The 24,377-nt window shown below is 40.0% G+C and overlaps 1 protein-coding gene across 2 annotated transcripts in view; it reads left to right on the plus strand.

The window, feature by feature from the left end:
* Positions 1-24,377, plus strand: part of LOC107394545 (dolichyl-diphosphooligosaccharide--protein glycosyltransferase subunit STT3B) — a 143,542-nt gene that overhangs the window by 33,728 nt on the left and 85,437 nt on the right. The gene's annotated exons all lie outside the window — the stretch shown is intronic.

The raw sequence follows: 24,377 nt of genomic DNA on the forward strand, positions 1-24,377 counted from the left end.
GTTCCCAGTTGCAGCAACAGCCTTATATCAAAACCACATAAGTGGAGAAAATGTTCAGTAGCAATGAGAGAAGTTGCTGTTGCATTTAAGTGATAACTATTATTAACTATTATTTAACATTTAAACTTATTTTCTTATTTTTTTTATTTATTCAGAAAACCCTGGTAAGGGATGTTTTTCTGTATTTGGAGCATCAGAAAAAGTTTTATGGTGGAGGTGATGTTTTAAAGTCACTGAGAAACTGCATGCATGCAGTTTGTTGTTCTGCTGCTAATACAGTAGCAGGTGCAGCTGCATATTTCTGCAATAAAAATGTTATGTTGTAATGGAATTCATGCATTAGTTTTTGTTTGCTTTGAACCCAGAGCAGACGTCACACGCCAGACGACATCAACACTGCATACTTTAGTATTTGTTCATTTATCGCTAGTAATATTGATATCGCAATATTAAGCACTGTTATCGAATATCGCAGGTTTTCCTAATAACGTGCAGCCATACACCAAACGTTTGTTAATGGAACTAGATAATTTTTATTGGATTATTAAGTGATTGTAAAGTCTAAAGTTGGATTGCTCTTTGTTTCAGTGTCTGAACATACCATCGCCAAGTAGACCTGAACAAGGGTGCATTTATTCGCACCAACAATGACTTTTTTTTTTTAACATTCAGAATTATAAATTTCTAATTAATCAAACTTTTAAAAAGAAAAAGCAGACTTGTGATCAGAACTGGGTAATATCGAACACGATTGGTCTAATCGGTTATCGGCTTATTTAAAACAAAGACGAGATACTATTCTCGGTCTTTAAATACCCAGATCTGTGAACTCGCCATCACTATGCGCCAATTCACGCTAGTTTATTTTTATCAGTCGCGTGAACATAATGGAGAAAAAAAATGTTTCTGCTAGTAACAATAACCATCTGTCTCTTGTTTTCTAGTACTTTGATTGGACATAAGGATTGCACTCCAATCTATCAAAGCTGCCCCTCCTTGAGGATGTGGTCCAGAATTGGCAGAGCGATGGCATCTCCACAAAGTGTTGTGTTTGTGAACTGGTGACATTATTCTTGCTGGTTGCATCAGCGTCATTTACTTGCAAGGGGAAACCAAAGTGGTGATTCGCCCTTTTGCATTTCTTTTCCAAAGTTCATTTGGAAGTCCAAGGTTGAGAGCATCATTTGTCTTCTCCCCTGTCACCCTCTCTTTTCATCTGTCTCTTCCACACACACACACACACACACACACACACCCTCCCCGAGTTCGCTGCAGCTAAAGCTGGTATAATGTCCTTCGTGACACTTCCAGCAAAGGTTGGGTCCAATCTGACGGGGCCCGTTAAACTGAAGCTGAAGTTGGCTGCAAGATGCACTCCACATCTCCTGCTCTGCGTAATAGGGTGCTGGATCTGTTTCTGCCTCTGGCTGGGATTTGGAGATTTGCTGCTTAGCCGATGGAGAGCGGAAGTCTTTGCTCTCACTCACCTCTACATCTATCAGGTATAAGGTGTGTGTGTGTGTGTGTGTGTGTGTGTGTGTGTGTGTGTGTGTAGCTTTCCACCTTGATGATCTCTTTGTTTTATGCTTTCTCTTTGCTTGAAGCCGAGTTTTCCACTAAGATGCTACCACAATGTGTTTTACAAAGATGCATAATCAGTGTGTGCTTGATTCTAATCTTGGTGGAAGTTCTGAAGTCGGATTAGGGCGACTGTATTGACTCTGATAAGGGTTCTGCTACCCATGAGTCTCTAGAGGCCACTCTCCTATCCCGTCAGCCAGCTGCTTGCCTGGTGTTGCTACAGTGCGACGCCTCCTTATTAATGCGTGTCATTTCATATGCTGCTTTAATTTACTGTAGTAATAATCCGAGTTCGTAGACTGGCTGCAGGAGCTTGGCAGTCAGAAACGGGCAGTAGTCGAGCGCTGATGGGAACGAATTTAAAAATGGTCCCCCATTGAAGGAGCATTGACTTTGTAATGTATGAGTCCCTGTAAGTCTTGTGTCTTTGTCTCTTTGTTCCTCGATTGCCACGGGACCCAAATAGGTCACACATCTGTGTTAGCGGGCACCACAAGTCAAGAGATATGTAAAAATTGAGTTATCTCACACTACAGTGACTGGGTGGAAATATTAAGTACTCTTGCTGCATGGCCTCAGACGATGAACAAAAACTCATCCCTGTGCACAGATGCAATAGGGATTTTTTGACCTGAATTATTAGCAGCGGAGTGCATAGCGGCACTGTTCTCTTTTTAGCCCTGAGCACTTGATCATATTTGCCACATAAACCCTCAAGTGTGGCTTTCTTCATCTATGGTGACATTTAATTGGAGTAGCAAAAGTTGAGAGTTCTGTGCCTGAATTGACTGCAGCCCCTGAAACAATGCCCCTGTCGGCTGCTACAATTAGACATTCAGATTCACGATTATAAGAAAGCAGCCTTTTCTGTGTCTAACAAAATCAGAAAGCTCCCAGAGTTATATATGTAATCTGCATGGTAGCTCATTACATTGCCTGGATCATTAAGTGCAGCTACATCAAACAAGCACTCATCCGGTTTGCGTGAGTTGGCCTTATCTCGCCTGTATTGTTGGCGTTTAGCTCTAGCTTCTAAAGAAAATTCCTGAATTAAGGATTCAATCCTTTAACAAGGTTCCTTTTTGTAAACTAAAAATACATTGGGAATTAATTTTATGTTGGAAAACTAATGTCCTCAATTTGGGGGGGTCCAGTACAGAGTCTTTGAGTAAATAATACATTTCTTGACTCTAAAGTGGTATTTAGAGTCTAAGAACATGTCCAAAGTGCGCCCTGAGGGCCGTTTGTGGCCCTCTGAGTGATTTTGTGCTGCTTCCCAATTGCATTTAAGGATGACTTCTGTCTCTTCAGTAGGCTGTTGATCCCCATTTTCTCAGATTTGTGTTCAGATTTTTACAAATATATCAATTTTGACCTATTTTGAGGAGTTTCAATAAAAATAAGCTAGTTTTAAATAGTCACATTTTTGTGTCGACTATTAACTTGATGATTTGGAAAGTTCGGACACCCCAGGATTGTACACTATTTTCATAGAAACAATTTAGTTTAATTTTAAATTTCTGTGAACATCTCATCCAGAAATATTTTATTCCCAAAGGAAATTGTGTAATGTAAAAACATCTGCAAAGTGTGTCAGCCAAACTCCGACATCCATCCTAACCCTTCCCAATGGTGTAGAGGTCATCGGAGCAGTGGCTGCAACCTGAAAAAAGTTATTCTCCAACAATAAAGTCTAGTGTGGCAGAGGCGGTGGGTCACGTCATGGAAGAAGGATAGAAGCATTTATTGTAAGTCTGATCCACGAACATGACTTTCCATTTTCTCTGGCGAAACTCTAACAACTCCCACTTTTCCTCTACGAGCACTAAAAGCACACCTTCGGACCGAGGCGTCGATAAAGCCGGCGTATTGGTTGGCCCATTTCAAATGGTTTTTTTGACTTTTGGATCAAGCAATTTATAGTTGCCAAATCACTTTATTGCAAAAGGAAAAAAAAAAACCTATTGGAACTCTTTAACACGCCTCTTTCACACACAAGCTGGAATAGCCACCGACCAATTTGAATAACTGCTTCAGATTCCACTGAATTTATATGCCTGTGTATAATAAAATGACCATAAAATTTGTGAATTTAACCTTTTTAAAGACTCCCCTGTGGATGAGTTCAGCTTTGCTTTGTCACTGTTAAAGGGAGAGAGGATGAGGGATGAAGTACACTCCTCTGTTCTCTCCCATTATCTCATAGCCATAGAATATGAAACAGCAGATGCAGCCATGTGTTACGATATAATGATGAAGGGACTGCAGTGGTACAGAGGACTGGGTATAATTCCTCAGCTCTTGCAGCAAATTCTGACCCCAGAGGATACCGGAATCGTGCTGTCATGTCCGTTCATGCAGATACGGCAGCTTTAGGGCAACCGTAACTTGTGATATGACGTTGCACACTGTCTTAATGATTGTCGAGTTTGCAGTGAGGGGGTTGTGGAAAGTGCCTCATATCTTCTTGACTGGGCTGTTACAGAACACCTTGCTCTGATATTTAAGCTAATGAGGCGTAAACGTATCGCTGACGTCATGTACTGCTCCACGGATCCTTGTAGAGTTATTATGCTCAGAGACTGAAGCTATAACAGTGTTTTATCCGGGGAAATCATCTCCATGTTGACAGTTTAATTATCTGTGTATTTTAGAATTCAGTATTGTGGTATCGTTTTTCCAATGCTCTGTTTTTCACTTTCAATGGCTGTTCTGATGCAAAGGACAACTTGTTTTCTGTTTTGGGTTAAAGGCAGACACCTAGACCTAACCCTGGAACCACGTTAATGGGGTTTTCCATTATCACCGTCTCAGTGCAGCTTTTTTGTTACCACCTTTTTTTTCAGTACCTGCCTTTATGTGGTTCTGAGTGTACCTTAGTTTGCCGAAAACAATGTTGGAGACTGTTTTCACTGATAGGTCCAGTGTTTTGCCTCACTTCCTACGTCCTTTTCCAGATCTCTTTTCAGAGTCAGAAATTGCGAATGATTAAAGCTGCAATCAGCAAACAAGCTAGGTTTTGAACTAGGGCTGCAGCTATCGAATATTTTTGTAATCGAGTACTCTATCGAATCTTTTTTTCGATTAATCGAGTACTCTAATAAATTACCCTTTTGTGTTTGTAAACCTTTATATCATATATTGATGAGCCAAGATGGCGCCGAGTATGGCTGCCTCGTCGCGAGCTCCACCAAGTTCCAACATTACACGCTCCATACTGTACATTAATGCCACTGTTTTGCACATACCAACCTCTGTACATTTTATATCTCTTATCTTATTGTTTACTTTATTCATTTGTATACTTAGATTAGCCATTTTTATATTTTACTTGTTTTTACATTACTGTATTTTTGCACAACTCTGTTGCTGTGAAGCTCGCACACAAGAATTTCACTCGCATGTACTGTACCAGTGTACCTGCACATGTGACGTGACAATAAAAGTGATTTGATATCAAATAGCATGTTATAATTATGAAAGACCTCTTAAAATGAGCAAGCAATTGCCAGTTATTCAAGTTTTATTCAAAATTAGTTTGCATAACTTCAGCACTTCAACTTTACTTCACAGTAAACAAATGCCTGTGCAAAAAATAAGCAAACCTGAGCCGATTTTCCCCTCGTGCGAGAATCTGCTAGCCTGCAAGTCAGACAAAAACTAGGAGGATAACGCTGCGAGCGGCTGCGGCCCAAACAGAACCAGAACCGCTCACGGCGCAAACAGCTCGCCGGCTGTTTCCCTATTAACACACGTCCGTTTTAATTTCCACACTTTTTTTCTCACACTAACAAGGATTGCCAAAAGCATGTTTGCTGTGGTTTTGTCAAATTATACTGATCACAAAACATTTATTTACTTTCTTTCGTTTTCCTCCGCCACTCATAAATACCCGTGTCCTCCTGCAGAAACCCCGAGGGACAACAGACATCAATAACACAATAAAAAGTCCGACGTGTTGTGTAAAAACTGCTATTTTTAGCACATTTTAAGTCCGACGTGTTGCTACCAGATGTAAGGTGTGAGCTGAAACTGAGTGCTACAAACGAAAAAGTCGCAGAGTCCGCAGAATATATAGAAATACAGGCTAAAATGCATTATCTTGTAGAGGCTCCGAGTCCGCTTGCAGAAGTGACATTTACATGTGCTGCAGCACGGAGGATGTGGTGTTGTGCTAGGCTAAATCCATTTTACTGTATTTATACTGGACTACGTTTTCCACCATACGACGTGAAAAATGGTTCCACAACTTTGACATTTTCTGTCTTTTTCGCACTCCACCGGGGTTCAAGTTGTCCGCCATGGCTTAAGAGAAAGTTAAGTTATATTCGCTACCCGCGTGCGCATTCAGTCCAGTGGGCATGTGCGTCACTTATTTCGGTCCGGGTGAAACATGACCCCGGGCGATTGCAAAGCCATGAATTAATTAAATATGAATTAAACGAATCCTCGAGGCAGAGAATTTGACTCGAGGATTTTTTGTACTCGAATTATTCGAGGTACTCGAGGAATCGTTTCAGCTCTATTTTGAACACAAACATGGTCACGCAACACTCATTCCTCCCCTCGGGTATCTTCACTAGTTTCACATCCACCGGAACTGGAACTCGCATTGCCAGAGGAAACGAGAGAGTGCTAAACACCAGTTGCCGTTTTCTAGGTCCAAGCAGTTTTTGTTGTCCGTGACTTAAAATGGTGTTTTTCTTTTGGACTCTCTGGTAGTTTGTCTTGAAGTTGAAGTGGTAGCTGCCGGCTGTTTCTTTCTCTAATTTTGAGTGGAGAACCTCACACCAGCGGTGTTCTGTTGCAACATATGAGTGCGTAATGAGTGGAGGAGCCAGGGAAGTGAGCGGTTTGGCGAGATAACTGGATGGAAGCTGTTGTTGGTAGAGGTTTTTTAGACAAAGGCAAGCTAAAACTTTTTATTTTCATTTTTTTAATCTCAATGTATTTATAGCCATATTATGTTAGAATGTTACGAGGCATACATTTCTCTAGAGTAGAGCATAGTTGAGTCGTGCTGAGTATTTGAAACCCCCAATAGATGAATCTGAATCTGTCTAAATCATTGTCAGCAAGTTGGAGCTGAACAGAAATCAGAGCTTTGCATTGGTTTACAAGGTAGAATTAGTGCCTCAGTAAACGTTGCTTCAACCAATGTAATATTTCTAAAGTCTTACTTGGACAGTGGTAGCGTTTAGTCTTGGTTGCAGGTAAATTAGCCTAAAGCTAATCATTTTTCTCGTTTGTGAAATTAATTAATCAAAATGAAGGCTCAAGATGGAGATGCACAGACACATTGAGTTCTGATTGGCCAATAGTACATCTATGTTTGGGATAATTAGTTCTTTAAGATACATTAGAATCAGCCAAAATTGGTATCAGTCTCCAAAATCTGTAGTCGACAAAAGTTCCTACAATTATAAATGTCCAAAAATATCAATTTAAGTTCTTTAAGACTTCAGAGTAGATTTTTTTAAACCAATTATTGGAGATGACTGAGCTGACCAGAAAACAAACCTTCCTACATGTTTTATTTCCCAAAAGATTCGTTTTGAAGTGTCTTTAGAATTGTCAGCCCGTGATGATGTCTGTAATTACTGGTTCCATTTGTACACAGTTTGCATTTCTCATAACCTATTGATTGGTCGGTCGTTATTATGATGACACTTTTTCCGTGCCAGTGATTTCTCCCCACCTCTGGAAGATTCTGCTTCCTGCCGTTTTTGCCTGGCTCTCCCTCCAGTGCTTTCCCTATTTTTAGTCGACTGTAACAGTAGGTTTTAATAAAAGAAAAGCCCCCGCCCCAGTGGACGTCTTGGCTAAATGTGGAGTTGGTGTGCCTTTCATCCCATTCCTTTGATTCTGACGCCAGTGTTTGAAATTCCGTGACCTTGTGCGTTTAGGAATTTCACATTTCTTACCACCCTCCTTACCTATTTAATGGACCTGAAGTACAAATCTTTTCTTGCCTTTTGAAGCTTTATTCCTTTTTAAAAACATGACTCCCAAATCCTACATTTTGTAGTTGGGCTTATTGGCTTTGTCGCTTGGAAAATATTGTTCAAGGAAAGGAACAATTTAATTTTCCCTTTCAGCAACTGCTGGCTGCTGCAGATGAAGATGAAGATGGTGACCTAAATTAAAATAATAATTCTGACCTTCAGGTATTCTAAAAAATTTTTCCCATTAAATCCAGGTTTTTACATCGATTGAGACTTCATATTTGGCGGAAAAAAACATTTAGCTATAATTTCCCATTGATTTTTTTTTGTCTGTATGTAGAAATATAATTGTTTTTAAAGGATTACCTCAATTTATTGGAGATCAAATATTCCTGAGTGATCAGATGTTTTTGCTGTTTGGAGTCTGGGAAAGCTGTGTGTCTTTCAAACAGAGGAGACTCACATCGTGAAGGTCTTTCTCAGGTTCCCATCTAACCTGAGAGGGAGACGGCTGCTCCCGCTCTGGGTGGCTTTTCCTCAGGTGGACAACAAATGCTGATACTAGATTTGAGGCAAAAGTCGGCTACACAGAGGTTTTTCATGATTGTTGAATTTAAAGAAACTACTTTGATTCGGAGGAAATTCCTATAACTTTAACTCTGCGATAATTGCAGCTAAATAGACATTTTATTTATTTATTTATTTATTGCCTTTTTCCTACAGACTCACTCCTTAAACATTCTTGTTGAATATCATATAGGTTGAGAGCTGAGTCTTTTGTATTGTGCAGCAGAATAGTTGAAACTTAATATGTTAAATTACTTACATTTCCCTGACACTGCATTTCCTGCAGTGTCACTATGGCGCATGTGCATTTGGCAGTATTTTAAGTAATATATAAATGGAGTTCTGTGCATCACCAGAGATGATTTACGGTATGAAGTACAAAACAATTTAAGGAATTTATTTCATATTCTGATAAAAATATACAGACATTGGCCACCGTGGATCCAAGCTGTTATAATTGATGAAACTGAGATTCTTTGAGCCCCAAATGCAGAAAAACTGTCAGCAGTGCCCGCTTGATGTCCCAGCGTGCAACATTTGGATCTGTGATCCTAAGATCTGATCTCTTTTATGATCTCTAAAGATAATTATATGCATCTTAAGACTGATTTTTATGCTGCTTTTCCTTTAAGCAGTTGGCTTCTCAATGACATTTAAATACCAGGCCATCTAATTCCTCACATGAAGGTGTGAGGATCTGCTCATTTTTCATAGCGTAGTTGATGAGTTTATCGGTACAATCAGCATGATCTGAGCTAGCTAGTGTTGCAATCCGTACCGAACACTGTCCCGGACTAAGCTGCTGGAACGTGCATTCTTCTGTGCAACGTTGAGTTTTACGGCATTAGTGTTGTGAATTATTTTACCCAGTCAAGTAAAACTGCTGTTATGTTTCTTTAGGAATTAGAATCTCAATTTTTTTTTTAAAAGAAAAATCTCAAGTCAGCAAGAATGCTAAAACATTAAAATGAGTTTTTGCAGTTTCACTATTGGAAGTCTTGCTTTTGCTTCCTGGCTCCACACCAAATGTTTCCAGGCAAGAAATCCATCTATTTTAGGTTTGCACTATAAAGGGTCAAAGTTTCTGCCACAGCAACAATAAAACAGTTAACTGCCTTTAGAATTAGCTTTTTATGTTCTGCCTTTGGATTGTTCCTTTCACGTTTTATCACCAAAACATGTTATGAGATGCTCACAACTAGACATTAGTGTACCTTCCTTTTGGAAAGTTCCCTTTTAAGCTTGCTAAAAAGTAAATTTTGTGGATTGCTTTGGTTTAAATATCCGCAGTGAAAATTCAGGTACCTCTGCTTCCTTCCTTTTCAGTGTGCACTTAGTGGTGACTGAAGAATCGGTGTGGAAGTGCACCTGCTGTTAATACTTTATGTGGTATATTCTCCAGTGTTGAACTACACTTCTGCTTTTAACCTTTTGCATTGATGTAGCATGCCATAACTGTCACAGAAGTACCCAGCACATTACAGTCTACCAAATAGCTGTCTTTCAGGCAATCTTTTAGAGCTTTCCAATGTGTGGTCCCATAATTACCACATGTACTGGGAAAAATAAGCATTTTAGGGCTTATAATTTAGATTATGGCATAAGTTAAGTGTCTATTAATGATGACTTGCATTGCATTTAGTCTTGTTTTGAGGATAAAACAAATGTTATTCAAACAAAGCCTGTTGCCAACTTTTAGGATTGTAGTTTGCATGAATTCCAGATTGTAATGGAAGTGATCAGATAAGTTTAAATTAATCAAAAAGTACTTATTTGAAATGAAAAGAAAAAAAAATAAAACTCATTCTCACCACATCTGCAACGAAGCCTGCCCAAAACATGAAGGACAGAAAGATACTGTGTTTTTAAGGTCCAGGAATCTAACTGTTTAGGACTAGGTATAGTCTTTTTCTTGGAATCCCCTTCCAGATTGTTTAGAGCAGGGGTGTCAAACTAAAACTCACAAAGGGCCGAAATGAAAATCTGGGATGGAGTCGAGGGCCAAACTTAATATTTTTTGAAAAAGTGACGGCAAATTTGCACATTTTCTTTGTCAACATACATGCAATTTTGAACCTTTAAATTTGGAAACCCTTATTTCTGCATTAACACTGAATGTGGAATAACCAAATTACACACGAGCAAGTCAATGTTAAATAAAACTCATCAGTGGTATTCATTACTTGTGGTATAATCAGCATTTTAAAAATCTATTCAGGATTTATGTTTTCTTGTTTATTCATTTTTTTAATTTTTTTTATTCTCCTTTTTTCTCCTGTAATAAGTGTCATCGCTGCTGTGATGTCTAGCTTTCCCCACTGAGGAACATTAAAGGGATTTTCTATTCTATTCATCTATCTGCAGCCTTTCCACTTCCTGTTTACTGTAGGTTAAATCTTTTCTCACGGGCCAACAACAAAATAAAAATATCATTTTATCTTAAATGAAAATGCAACATCTCACCTGTTAACTTTCATGTTTTGGAGCAGAAAAAGAGCATAAAACCAACATATTAAAAGCCCAGTTTGCTCCACTGGTTTACTGTGATGCTCACCTGTTCCAGCCAGATACCTGCATCATGGGGTTGATCTGAGCTGAGGAGGAGACTCCTGTTGTTTTGTTCATCTTCATCATAATAACGACAACATTAGATGACAACAGGTGCTCACATAGGTTTGTGCTGATGAACATGTCTGAGCAGCTTGACCACGTTGTTGTGTGTCGGGGAGGAAACACAACGACAGCAACCACAGAGTCGTGCTGGTTTGAGCGTGTCGCTGTTCGCTGGAGTTATATCGGCTCTGTATGGAAGTTAGTTTGAAAATTTTCTCTTTCAGTCGTGAACACATTACTGAGCAGCTAGAATCTCCGTTTCTGGGCTTCAACGTCAGAAAATAGCTGAGTGAACTCGGCACTGAGTGAGAGGAGTGTAGTTTGTCCGAGACAGCGGAGCTGCAGACACCGGCAGCAGGCGCTGGAAAAAACACAAAGGAGGGGGCGCGTCGGCGCCGCGCTGATGCCGCAAAGCATCATGGGAGTTGAAGTCTTTGTGGTAAAATCGGCCAGTTTTAATATATTTTTAATATTTATCTCGCGGGCCACATAAAATTGCTCCGCGGGCCGCATCTGGCCAGCGGGCCTTGTGTCTGACATATGTGGTTTAAAGCATCAGAAAAAAGTCACAGGACCATACATATAAACAATTGCTTTTTAGCCAAGAAGTAGGACTTACAGTTTTGCGTCAGAAAACACCTAATGAATAAAGAATGGTACCTAAACGTCCTCCTAGAGGAACTCTTCCCAACCATTAAATTTCAGCGCTGTGGTCTTATGATGCCACAATATGGCATCGTGTCGTTATAATAGTGATAACTAAATGGCTCAGGGAACAACACATGAAAAATGTCTAAACTTTCACATGAAGACTAAGAATAAATATCATAATTATCATTAAAAGCAACCATAGAAACATTTGAGGAATAGATTTTTGAAGCACTGAAGCAATAAAACTGTAAAAGTCAATGCATGTCTTTAAAAACTGTCTATGAGAAAATTCATAAATTTACCAAATATGTTAAGTAAACTGACGTGAGACTTAATTGGCGTAGATCATTTATTTCCTGGAGATTCATGTGTGAAAATCTTACTTGGCTATCCAAAGCTTGGTCCTGTTTCTTGTTGTCGGAGTCCACTCAGGGATGCTGGGACAAGATGGAAAGCTAAGCTATGGGGAAATCATAGCGACGCTGCTCACTTGAGGAGAAGCGTAACCAGTTTGCTCAGTCTGACAAAATAAGCGTCTGGCATTGAGAATATTAACTATGAAAATACTTTCTACGTTTAATTTTGGCCCAATGAATCAAAGTTATTTAAATAGAGCTTTTCGTAGTCATCCCCACGACCATCTAAACCAAAAGTATTCCCACTTGTGCCTGTCTTCTTTCTTCTGTGAGATCTGATCGATCCTCACCCAGCCTGGGTTGTTTAATACATCACTTCTGTTGTTACTGAGCATTTGTCTTTGTGGCTGAAAAACTCTTAAAACTGTGGGATGGTGTGCAGGGAATACAACAAAGCCCTTTTCTGTTCTCATCCTGCAAAACAGCCAAAGCATTTAAATAACCTACAATACAGTTAATAAAAAGCACATATTTGTGTCTGCACCAGATTTTAGTACAAGGCGTATTGTGTGTGATTTTTGGCTCATTTCCACCTGATTCTTTTATCTCATGCGAGAATCTTTGAGCTTTGTGTAGTTTACAGAACTTCACGACCAGCCCTCGATAAGAAATTGTGCCGTCGCACAAATTTCAAATATGTATGATATTTTGCTCGTCGTGAGGGAATCGCGCTGTTGTAGCAGCTCTATGGCCCAAATGTACCAGAAATGCTTACACAGTGCATGTGTCAACATGGCTTCCTAACTATTTCCAGGTCAACACACCTTTCTTTTTCACAAAACCTCAAATTAAACTGGTTATAAAACTTGAGTTTACTTCCTTTCAACTTCCTTCTCCTTCATAAACCCCTGCTTATCCTTCTACGGCAAGCCCGAAGGACAACAGGCATCAATATTAGTTTCTGGGTCTTTGGACACGAAGGTCCAACGTGTTGTGTGAAAACTTAATTTTTATCATGTTAAGTTAAACGCGTTGCTACCGGACACCGTACAGTGTGAGCAATCAGGTCGCGCCCGAGCATCGGGTCATACGGTGTGAGAACGTGACTCATGAGCTTGGCTCTGCTAGGAAGTCGTACAGTTTCAGGTGTAGCTGAATGCTATGAGTGAAGAAGTCTGTGTACGCCTGGCTTTAGAATAAGATGTTGACATATTACAGTTGATACACAAAACTCCCTGAAGTCCCAAACTGAATAAGACGTCACCTGATCCAGACGGGCCTGCTCTTGTTATTGCTTTAGCTTTTACTGAGTTCATTATCTCTTTGATCCCAGTGGAGATGCTGCAGAAGGCTTGTGTCGGGCTCGTTTACACGCTATAGGCATTAAAACGGGATTAGTCCCATTTTCCTCGGGTTTGGTTTCTACACGATACAGTCGAGCTCTAGATGGTCTGATCTGTTGAACATTTCATTACAAGACTTACTTTAAATCATCTCTTTGCAGATCACAATGCACGGTGCTGTGAGGTGTGAAATCAGTCTGTGTACCAGACCAAACAGTTTCCGTGTTTTAATAGGCTTTCACTAACTTTTGACCTTTTACATGCAGTTTCAAATAAAATTTTCTCCCTTTGCTCTGACTTTTTTGTTCTCGTTTCCTTTAAGCTTTAGCTGGTTGTGGAAAGCTGCAATAGAAATGTGCTTTGGAGCTCTCATGATGCTTTTTATAAATGGGATTCTGTTCGCTTTTCTTCTGGAACAATGTGTGACATGAATACAAGTTAGTTCATTGGTACAAGTCATTATTGAGCATTTTGGCTTTGTTATTCCTACTGTATTGACTTTATTGCAAACTCATGAACACACACGTCTCCGAGTTTATGAAAGACACTTAAAATGAATGGAAATGAGTGATTGTCTTCTAACAAGTATAAAAATATTTTCTTCTTTTTACCAATGACTGCATTTTTTCTTAGAAGTAAAAACATATCAAGGTTAAAAAAACAACAAAAAAACTCTAAATTGATAACCAGAAGATAATCGTATAAAAAGAAGTGATGAATGGTCAAAAATGTAAATGTCTATGTGTAATAGTGATGGACTGATGTGGGTTTCATCAATGTCCTACACCCATCTGTAATCATAAGTGTCTTTCCGTTTTGTTTGTTCATTTTCCTCCACTTGTCCGAGTCCGGGTCTTGGTAGGGCATCGCAGACGGCCCTCTTCCCAGCCAGCTCCTCCAGCAGAACCCCAAGGCGTTCCCGGGCCAGATTGGAGATGTACTTGCTCCAGCGTGTCCTGGGTCGACCCGGGGGGCCTCTTGCCGACAGGACATGTCCGAAACACGACCCCAGGAAGGCGTCCAGGCGGCATCTTGACAAGATGCCCGAACCACCTCAGATAGCTCCCCTCGATGCAGAGGAGCAGCAGCAGCTCTTCTCCAAGTCCCTCCTTAATGTCTGAGATTCCTCATCCTATCTCTAAGGCTCAGCCTGGTCATCCTCTGGGAGGAAACTCATTTTGGCCGCTTGTACCCACGTTCTTGTTCTTTCGATCATTACCCAAAGCTTGTGACCTTGCCTTCTGGCTCAGCTCCCTCTTCACCACGACTGATCAGTTAAACGTCTGCATCGCTGCAGACACTGCCCCAATCCGCCTGTCCATCTCCTGCTCGCTTCTTCCCTACCTCATGAACAAGACCCCAAGATACTTAAATTCCACTTACAATTTTGTCCAATATGTAATAAAAACACAATGACTCAAACATATATTTTGCTACTCTTTAAGGATCTTGGACATTTTTAAATAACATTTATATGAAAACACTTGTCAAAAGAACCAGACACAGTAAAACGAGTGAACCAGTAACCGATTTTTTTTATCTTTCAAGTGTCAGAAACGAGCCAGCCTGCCTACCAGGGTTTGTCTCGTATCATTTTGGGACAAATTTCCTCGTGCTGTCATTCATTTGTCTAGGTCTAGACTAACAGATGAAATCTATTGATTTTTTCTCTCTAATAGATAAGATGACCCAGACCTTTGTGTGCGACCACATTATCTGCACTCCAAGGTGAACTTGTTTGCTGACTCACTGCAAACTTTAAACATGCAGCTGCTGCAAAACGCGTCTTAAATGCAGAACTCTGCCAAAAGGCTGGAGTTACTAAATTCAACAGTCTACTGCTTTAATGCCATTTAATTAGGATTTGTGAGTTGTTAAAGCAGTTATAGCTGAAGGGAGCTTGTCCGTCGAGGATGACGGTAAGTGGATAGGCTGCTTTTAAATTGTCAAAGAATATTTAAAAGAAGATTATACTTGTGTACTTGGTGGCAACTTGCATAATTCCCAGTTAAAAGTTACTGGTTAAATTTAGTTTTCTATGATAATTCATCAGCAAGAAAAAGTTGGTGATGAAAAGTCCTAAATACATTTTCTAGTCTGTTGTTGCTGTGATCTGCATGCACCCTGTGGATTTGACCACTTTTCTGTGGGATGCATACAGATTCTGGCATGCCATGCAAATCCTGGCAGGTGTGTTGCTCAAATTGGCATAGGCTTTCAATTTTGATGGATAAATTTAAAGCGAGGCAGGGAGAAAATGTCGTCAATGTGGAGCCTCCTTCTCAAGGTATCGGCGGATCCTTAAAAAGTCCAAATTTAAGGCCCTAAAAATCCTTAAAAATGACAAATAATCCTTAAATACAGTTTCCAAAGGTCTTAAATTACCAAAGACCCAATGAACGAAATTCTTTTATTTCTATAAAATTTTCCTGAACTTCTAGTTGGTGTTCAACATTTGTGTATGATATTGGCATAAGTGGAACTGTACACATTCATTTGGTTGTGACAGGGGGCTATTTTAAATGAGCACATTAGCTGGTTAAGCTAGTGGGAGCGTGCGCCATGGGGAAGTGTAAGCTTAATGGTAACTGGATGGCTAATCCCCTCGTTTGCGACGTGGTTAGCACCGGTTCCATGAAATAGCTGGAAATTATAGCTTAAATTTAATTGTTAAAATAGCTTAAATTTGGTAAAAGTGGCCTTAAAAAGGTCTTAAAAAGTCTTAAATTTGGCTCCCTTAAACCTGCAGATACCCTGCGTTCTGAACAAGCCACTTCTCACTCACTCCAACAAAAGGTGCACAAAGCAGGCAGCTACTACAACACTTCCTTTACTGAAGATGTTTTCTAAAAGAGTCTGTTTGGAGTTTATAAAGTAAGTGCAGCAAATCTTCAGTTTGATTATTTGAATGATCTGTCTGTGTAAAAGTTATAAAGACTGACGAACTTTTGAAGATGGTACATAAGGTAGAATATTGGGAAGGTGGGTTAAGGGTCTTGCACAAGGACACCACGGCAGCATTTTTTTAGCCGGAAGCTGGGATAGATCCGACAACCCTCCGATTACGGAACAACCCACTCTCCTGAGCTACTGCTGCCCGATCCCAATCCCTTCACACAGCCTTTTGGCCTCCGTCTACGGAGTGCCGTACAAACTGTGATCCTTTAGGTCATTGAATGCTGCCTTTGTACCGTCACACAGCCACTTTTCTTAATACGCTGTGAATGACGTAAAATGTGATGTACTTTGATGTTGGACTGGGCGATATATTGCTATTTTAAAAATATCGGTATAATTTTTAAACAAGATATAAGATGACATTATATCTTTATATTGATATAACTGGTCAAACTGCTTTGCTAGCGATTAGCCGCTATGCTAGTGACATGTTGTGCCGTCTCTAAGCTGTTATTACGTGTATTCTCAAGTTTGCTCAATCTGAGAGCCTCTGGGTAAATGTACTGCTCTAAACTTTGCATTTGACGTTTTGGTTTTTAATTATTTGAGGACGTTCAACGCCAACTGAGTTCTGTTTTTCCATCCTGCTTGTGCAGAGATGATCCAAACCCCCCCCCCCCCCTGTGTAATGAGGAAACATCTATAGAAAGCCGGAGGGGCCAAATTGCCTCAAACATATTGTAAGGGTTTGGATAGCAAACTACAGGGTTACCATTTTATTTTGAAGGCAAGCTCAACGGGTAAGAAATGTTGTTCCGTTTTTTTTTTCATCTCTGGTTAGCTATGCTAGTAAATACTCCATTATGAGTGATTCTGTTGAAAAAGTTAAGAGTTTGTAAGGCGTGGGTTACGGCGACAGTAGCCCGGAAATAACACTAATAAAACAGCAACCAGAGACTCTGAGTCATTACAGTATAATCGCTGATATGAGCCAATACTGTTAAGACTCCAGCCATGTTTGCCCTGATAACTAATAACTCCACGGTGCATGACCCATGTGATCTTCAGTAGATGCAATTACATCATCATAACTTTAGTTTAATGTGATAGATTTATTTTCTCTGGACAAGAAATAAACTATATGGGCCACCTCCAGGTGAAATTTAAATAATTTTACGTAAATTTTAAATGTGTAATTTAAAAGTGCCTGTGGGACATTTGATACACCTAGCTCTCAACTGTGTGTGTGTGTGTGTGTGTGTGTGTGTGTGTGTTTTAACAGACAGCTGTACCAGAGAATAGGCACTAAGGTTAAAGTTCGACAAGAATCGATACATTTTTATGCACTTAGTCTACCAATTTGTTTATAATTTCTCAAGACAGCTTGAAGTGAGTTAACTTGTAAATGTTTTTACAGGAGGAAAAATATTGAGATATATATCGTATGTCGGAATTAAGCAAAAAGATATCAAAATATAAGTTTTGGCCCATATCGCCCAGCCCTACTTTGATGGCTTTGCCTGCTAGCACCTTCTGGCTGGTTAAAGATGATAAATGACCCACACTTGTATAGCGCCTCTCAGAGTAAGGACTCCAAAGCGCTTTACACTACATTATGTCATTCATCCATTCACACACTGATGGTGATGAGCTACGATGTAGCCACAGCTGCCCTGGGGCACACTGACAGAGGCGAGTCTGCCGAGCACAGGCTCCACCAGTCCCTCCGACCACCACCAGCAGGCAAGGTGGGGTTAAGTGTCTGGGTTAAGAACACAACAGCAAAATTCTGTCCGGAGCCGGGATTGAACCTGCAACCTTTCGATTACTGGACAACCCGCTCAACCTGTTGAGCTACTGCTGCCCAAGAAATCTCTCACTGGTGAAACGGTTGCAGTACGTTGGGGTCTTAGCAAAAAGGCTGAGAGGACAGAGCTGGTGTATTTTCCTCGTCACCTTCCCCCCTCCCAGAAATGTCCCAGAGCTCATCTAGTTAAAACCCAACTATTGTGAGCTATTCTGCAAAACTCTGCCCCCACAATTCTGTTGGAATTGCTCCATTTGCTGCATTTTGGTACACATCTATAAGCTTTCTGGCACCCTTATGAAATATGACATGAAAGGCAGATGATGGACAGAAGACTCTGTTTCTGTTTAAAGCTGAGAATAAATGGGTTTATTTACTTCTGCCTTCTAAAAGCCAAATCTCATAGCAATGGAGCCTGGTTCAAGACTGATTTCTATATTGGGCCCAATAGGTGCGTTCAGGGAGAACAGCACAAGGAATAAAAAAAAAGTTGTTTTAATTAGTGTCTTCAAATAACCTCTACTGGGTGGTGTGTAGAGAAACATCCCACAGACTGAACACTGATGCACACGCGTACTGCATAGATGGTCTCAAAGTCTAAAAATAACTCCTAAAAATAAAATCCTGAGAATCTTGTTTTTTACAGACCAAAGTGAGTTACTGTATGTAGGAATCTGCTTCCTTGTCTTCGGCATGCACAGGTAGAGGGGCATAATAAACAATTCTCTTCTAAACGTGTCTAATAAGTTGTCCCACTTTCAGCTGGAGCACAAAAGCTGGTGTAGCCTTCGTCGACTTGTCAATAGGAATGTGTTTAAAGATAATAATTGGGATTATTTAGATTTAGGCTCTTTTCATGCTGACAGGATGACGCATCAAATCAAACAACAAAAGAATTAAACTTTCTGGTTGCTGCTAAGATCAGCTGTTCATCCATTATTCATTAGATAAGAGGATTTTCTGTGGGACTGGGGCTAATTAAGAAATACTTTTTCCTCATCCAAACGTCCTTCAGTTGACTTATTTATTTAATAAATATTAGATCTTGTTCTTTGCTTTTTAATGGAAAAGCAGGATTGTGTATGTTCTGTTTTTGTTTTAACAAATAGTCGTATCTTGGGTTCCTGCCCAACCTTTGACTGGTTTTTGCTTCCTTTATAAATAAATACCTTTGTCTCTCATAAATGAATCCTTAGCATGACATACTTTAAGTTAAAACTAGACATGAATTAGTCCAAATATTTATTCAGGAAGTCTGCGAAGAGGTCACTGTTAAATATCAATCTGGTTTTTAAGTACTTCCGAGTTGAATCCCTGCAGAGCTTCAACTCAAAGGATGATATCTGTGTTCTGGATTTATGTGAGAATAAAAAATCTCTCTGCTGCGTCAGCAACTGTTCACTGACTGGAATTGGGTAGTTTTGCGTTTTGAGAGCTGGAGAAACGCTTGGTCAGTTACTTTCGTATTTGAGATGATCTCTTTATGACATTAGGTTGTTTATGGTATTTAGAGATATCCCCCTGAAAGTTTAGATTCTGATCCTTCACTGAATATTGAATTTCTGATCAAACAGTCCGCAGACACCACTCCTCTGCTCAGAACACGCTTTTAACGCTTTTTCTTTTAGGACACTTTCTGAAGTAAAACATTCATTATTTCCTCTTCACCTTAAGCCTCTTCCTTTATTGACAAAGCATCAAGTTCTCGACCTAATCAGAGTCTGAATCTTCAATAAAATCAAAATTGACGACTTAACAATGTAATTTTGAGCTAAGGTTAAAGAACATGTCTTCTCTTTGTCCTTCAACTGAAATAATTTTGCACTTTAGATTTTATAATCAAGGACCTTCGGCTGTGAGGTTAATGGAGGCACTGTTGCCCATTCCTTCAGTTAATGTGACCCTTCTAGCTCATAACAAGGTGCTAGATTGAGTCAATTGAAAAGACTGGAGCTGTGAACTGTCATGCAGATAAAACTACTGAAGCGTCCCATTGGGAGAACAATAAACGGCGGCGATGTCTGCGAGCCGTGGAGGGTTGTAATCCTTTTATTGCACTGAAACTATTGACATTATGGGTACGGCTAAAGATTTAGGACACTGTTCCTTTTCCGATGGTGCCAACTAAATAAGTGTGCATCGTTTTCAGGTTTGTAATCTTGAGTGTTCATCATCATCACGCAAACTTTTAAGAATTCTAATCTTTCCATCTTGTCGGTGTAATTTTGTTTATCTCCACTTGATTCAAGATGACCAACAAGAACAAGCATAAAAACGACCAACTCTGATTTCTCCATATAAGATCTTAATTTCAAAGTCTGGTGTGAAAAGAAGCAGGCAGTGTGCTTTCCTTCAAGGAATAGGCCTTCAATTATTTATGGGCTATTCACTCATGCTACAGATGTTGCTAATTAGTCAAAAGGGGGGATCAAAAGTCTATTTAGAGCCAAACATGGACCGGCGAGGAAAAGACACACTTGATTATGTTGCCAGTGAATGCTGTTACCGCCTCATAAACAGCATCAAAGGTCATGGTGGTGGTCCTGATTAAATGAGAGACTGCTCATTATCAGAACAGTGACCCAAAGCTCAGCTGCTCCTAGTTTTTATTTTGTGTTACTTGAGGAAACGAGCTTCACGGTCTTCTTCCTCCTCGCAGACACCAATCTAGAGCCGTGTAGTGATGTCAGGTTTGCGTTGCTTGTCTCGGAGCTAAATTGCTGGTGCAGAGAAAGGCTGCAGGGGCTTTGCTAGTCATCAAAGGCTTTGTGGCCTGAAACTATACAGGCAGCTATGCATTAAATTGCTAATGTGGCTGGCAGAACTACATTATCTGCCCCCATCAAAGTGACAAGGGCAGGGATGAAGCACTCAGCTCAGCTGTCCATGAGATCGATGGAAAAGGGGTTTTGTGGATTTGGCGTGGCAGTTGGCAGAGTTGTCTTTGAGAATGCTTTCTTGGAATTTGTTTTGTCTGTGCATCGCTGATTTGACAGCTGCAGAACAATGAGGCTGAAGTGCCTGACTAGTTCCATCTACATTCAGAGCGTCTCTGTGGAGAAAACCTCACACCTGGCTGACCGGACTTTCCATTTGGTGTCATTGTAGGATGTTTTCTTTTTTCTTTGTTCTGCATGCTTCAGTATTTGGAGAAATGGCTCTAAATATTGCAGGTTTGGTGAGCAAAGTTTCAAAAGCGACACATACACTCATTCATACTTGTCAGCTTTGCCATTTTTGCTGCAAATAGTCTCTTATGCCGTTTATTTTTCTCGTAAGCTTTCAGAGTGAATGTTTATGCTGCTTCTATGAATGATCAAAAGCAGATTTTAAGATACAGGACACTCCATCAGATCATATTGTTTCCAATTTTTATTTAACTTAAAAAAAAATTTATTAACTGTAAAAGGGTTCTAAAACAATTTTTTGTAATTCGAAACTGTTCTTTGAGCCTCTATATAGCCTAGATACTTTGAGGCTCATAATAGTCCAGGAACTCTGATAAATGGCCAAACAACCCTTTCATAAAGCCCTATAATAGACTGGTTCACCCTGCCCGCTCTGCCACGTCATTATTATTAAATGAACTGTGTTCTGATTGGCTGGTTTACCCCGATGGCGCTCCCTGAAGGTAGATTCTGTGTTCAGCTGTGCAAAGTATCTGGATCACTGAATAAATAAGCCATAGATCCATCTCATCTCATCTCATTTATTTGTTTAAATAGTGCCTTCCTGCTGCCAGTCAAGGCAGCCCAAAGCGCTGAACACAGCAGTGTAAAAACTTCTATCTGGCATCCATTCAAATTTGGATATTCCCGGTGCATCCTGGAAGTTACATGCTCACTTCGTCATTCTTTTTTGTCGTTTACCTCTAATCCAGTGACGAGGTTAAGCCTAATTTCTACTTCTCTGCGTGGTTATGGAGTCACGCAATGCTATTGTGCGTTGGCACAAGGGTTCTCCGACGCCATTGCCCCCTCAAAAAATAGATACTTAGCGGCAGACATGGAACAGATTTGGATGCCCCAGAAAAGTGCTATCCTCTCTGTTGTCCTGGCGGGGAATTGCTTCGCAACACTTCCCTGGTGACCAAGATGTCTGAAGGGAAAACCTCTCCGTCAGTGCGTGTGCGCGACTCCACTCTCGAGTTGATAAAGTATAAATTAGGCTCGAGTATCATAAGCTAGCTTGGGGTAGCATTGTTATATGGTTAGCATTATCAATGCCTACAGACACCACAATAGCATCACCTATATTCATATATTGTTGATGTTTAACTGGGTTTGGACATGCACATTTAAGGGTGTGTGTGTGTGTACGCTTATGGCATGTTAAAACAGCATTTCTCAGTACGAACAGTTTCTCTGCGTCCATTAAAACATTTACTTGTTAGCGTAGGAAAGCGGGTCGGAGATCAGACTTTTGATACTCTATATAAGACCCCCTAAGCTGCCTATGTTCAACAAGGTGGATGGGATTTTTAATTATCGGACCACTTTAAACATTTGTTTTGTTTTGCTCAGATATGACGGTGGGAAGAAAGAAGCATCAATTAAAAGTTTCCTAATCACATTGAATCATACCGACTGGGGCTGGGTGATATGGCCTCAAATCTATGTTGTGATACAATCTGAAGCATGTGCGGTAACAATATATATTGCGATATATTTTTTCCTCTGTTTATTTATGTCAAAATGACATGCTTTTAAATATCCTCCTGTGGCAAATGTATGCCACATGAGGCTTATAGGCCGCCTCCTCCTCCGCCCACTCCATGCTTGCAGTCACTGCTATTCTGTTGTCCCAATGTCAGCAGGGTGCACATCTTAGTGACGTCCACTTGTGATATAGCCAAAAACTCTATCATTACCCAATTTTATTTCGTTTCTACCTTATATCGTTTATATTGCCCACCCCTAATACGGACCACATTGTCTTGGCCCTTTTAGGTGTTTTTCGCCAAGACCTATATAAACCTATTCTGTGTGTATTCATGAGTGACTCTTGCTGCATCTGCAGAGATCACTCGTCCTCAGCTGTTCTGGGCCAAGACTCAGACCTCAAGTTGGTGAAAAATGTGATTGCCTGAGAAGCCCGGAGGAGAAGCTCTCTTCTTAACTTCTTAATAGCTTTTGAAAATCACTTCAGGAGGCACTGTTGTTGTTTAGTTTTTTCTTCTCCCCCAAGATATGAAGAATATTCCACCTATAACTTCTGATCACTTCACTCTCAGAAAGTTTAGTCTTTTTCTTTTTAAAGGATTCTGACAAAGAATACTTTTTCTAATCTACAGCTCATTACCAGTTGAGTGATAGAAGTACTTTTTATAAAGTTCAGCCTTTTGACTTTGATTTGAATGACTTTATAGTAGGGCTGCTCGATTATGGCAAAAATAATAATCACGATTATTGTGACTGAAATTGAGATCTCGATTATTTAGGACGATTTTTCTATTTGTGTTGATTTTATTTGTGTTTATTCAGTCATAAAATTGCTCAGGGCACAATCAGGACAAAAAATAAATAAGAAACAAGATGATCACTAAAAGAACTCCTGATTCCCAGTATAAAAAGACCAATATACTTATAGCTCCTAGTTTATGACCCAAGGGCTATAGACCTTGGTTTAACTCATTTAAGTCTGACCAGTACAGACCCAAATACCAATATCTTGCAAATACTGACAGCAAGAATTATACAGTGGCATTTATAACAAATAAATGTAAATAAATTGATGTTCACAAAATGTTGCATAACATTTATTGAGTCGTGTCAAGGTGCTGTAGGAGAGTGCACTAGCACCGTGACCTCAGAGAAATTAGTTATTATTTATCAGCGTGAGGAACTTATTTCTACCTTATTTATAAACTATTTATTTACAAGTCCATCAGTTAATGTAATAATTGTCCCAACCACAGCTGCACCCCCCACCCCCCAACCCGGTCTCAGCAATTGGGGCAAGCTGCACGTGTGTTTAGCGCGCCGCACACGCACATTTAGCTGTTTTTAGCAGCTCAGGAGTCCACAGGTGCGGTGTGTGTGTCACTCACTCTGGTTAATCCAACAAGGAGCCGGCTCCGAGAGCCGTTTCTTTAGCGACTGACACATCACTACATCATTCCCTTTCCTAATGTCCTGAAGAACGGTCCGGAGTGTTTAGCTAACCTGCAGGAAACGTCGACGACAGTTATCCAGAAAGTAGCTAAGGGTTACCAGAGATGTTTCTGAGGTGTTCGCTAGGTACTTTTAAGATTTAAAAAGTCAAGAAGGGGGTCTGAAAAGCTGTTGGAAATAGCGTCATAGTCGCTACGTTGGCAACACTGTGGGAGGAGCGCTTCATTTGCAACTCAGGGCAGCGCAAGTGGGAGGAGCAAATAATCGGCTTGTTTTCTTTTTTATAATCGTTCAAAACTCAGATTGTAATCGTGATTAAAATTTGATTAATTGAGCAGCCCTACTTTATAGTATACATTTAAAAATACATAACTCATTTTTTCTTGTTTCATATGATTAAAGTAACGTGTGTTACTAATAAAACACTGCTGTAAACAACTTTTATGCTGTACCAGGTAATTTTTGGGATCCTTTTAGTCACAGATCAAAATAAGAAGTGCTCC

Source organism: Nothobranchius furzeri, chromosome 19 (genome assembly GCF_043380555.1).
Source record: "Nothobranchius furzeri strain GRZ-AD chromosome 19, NfurGRZ-RIMD1, whole genome shotgun sequence".
Classification (NCBI taxonomy): Eukaryota; Metazoa; Chordata; class Actinopteri; order Cyprinodontiformes; family Nothobranchiidae; genus Nothobranchius; species Nothobranchius furzeri.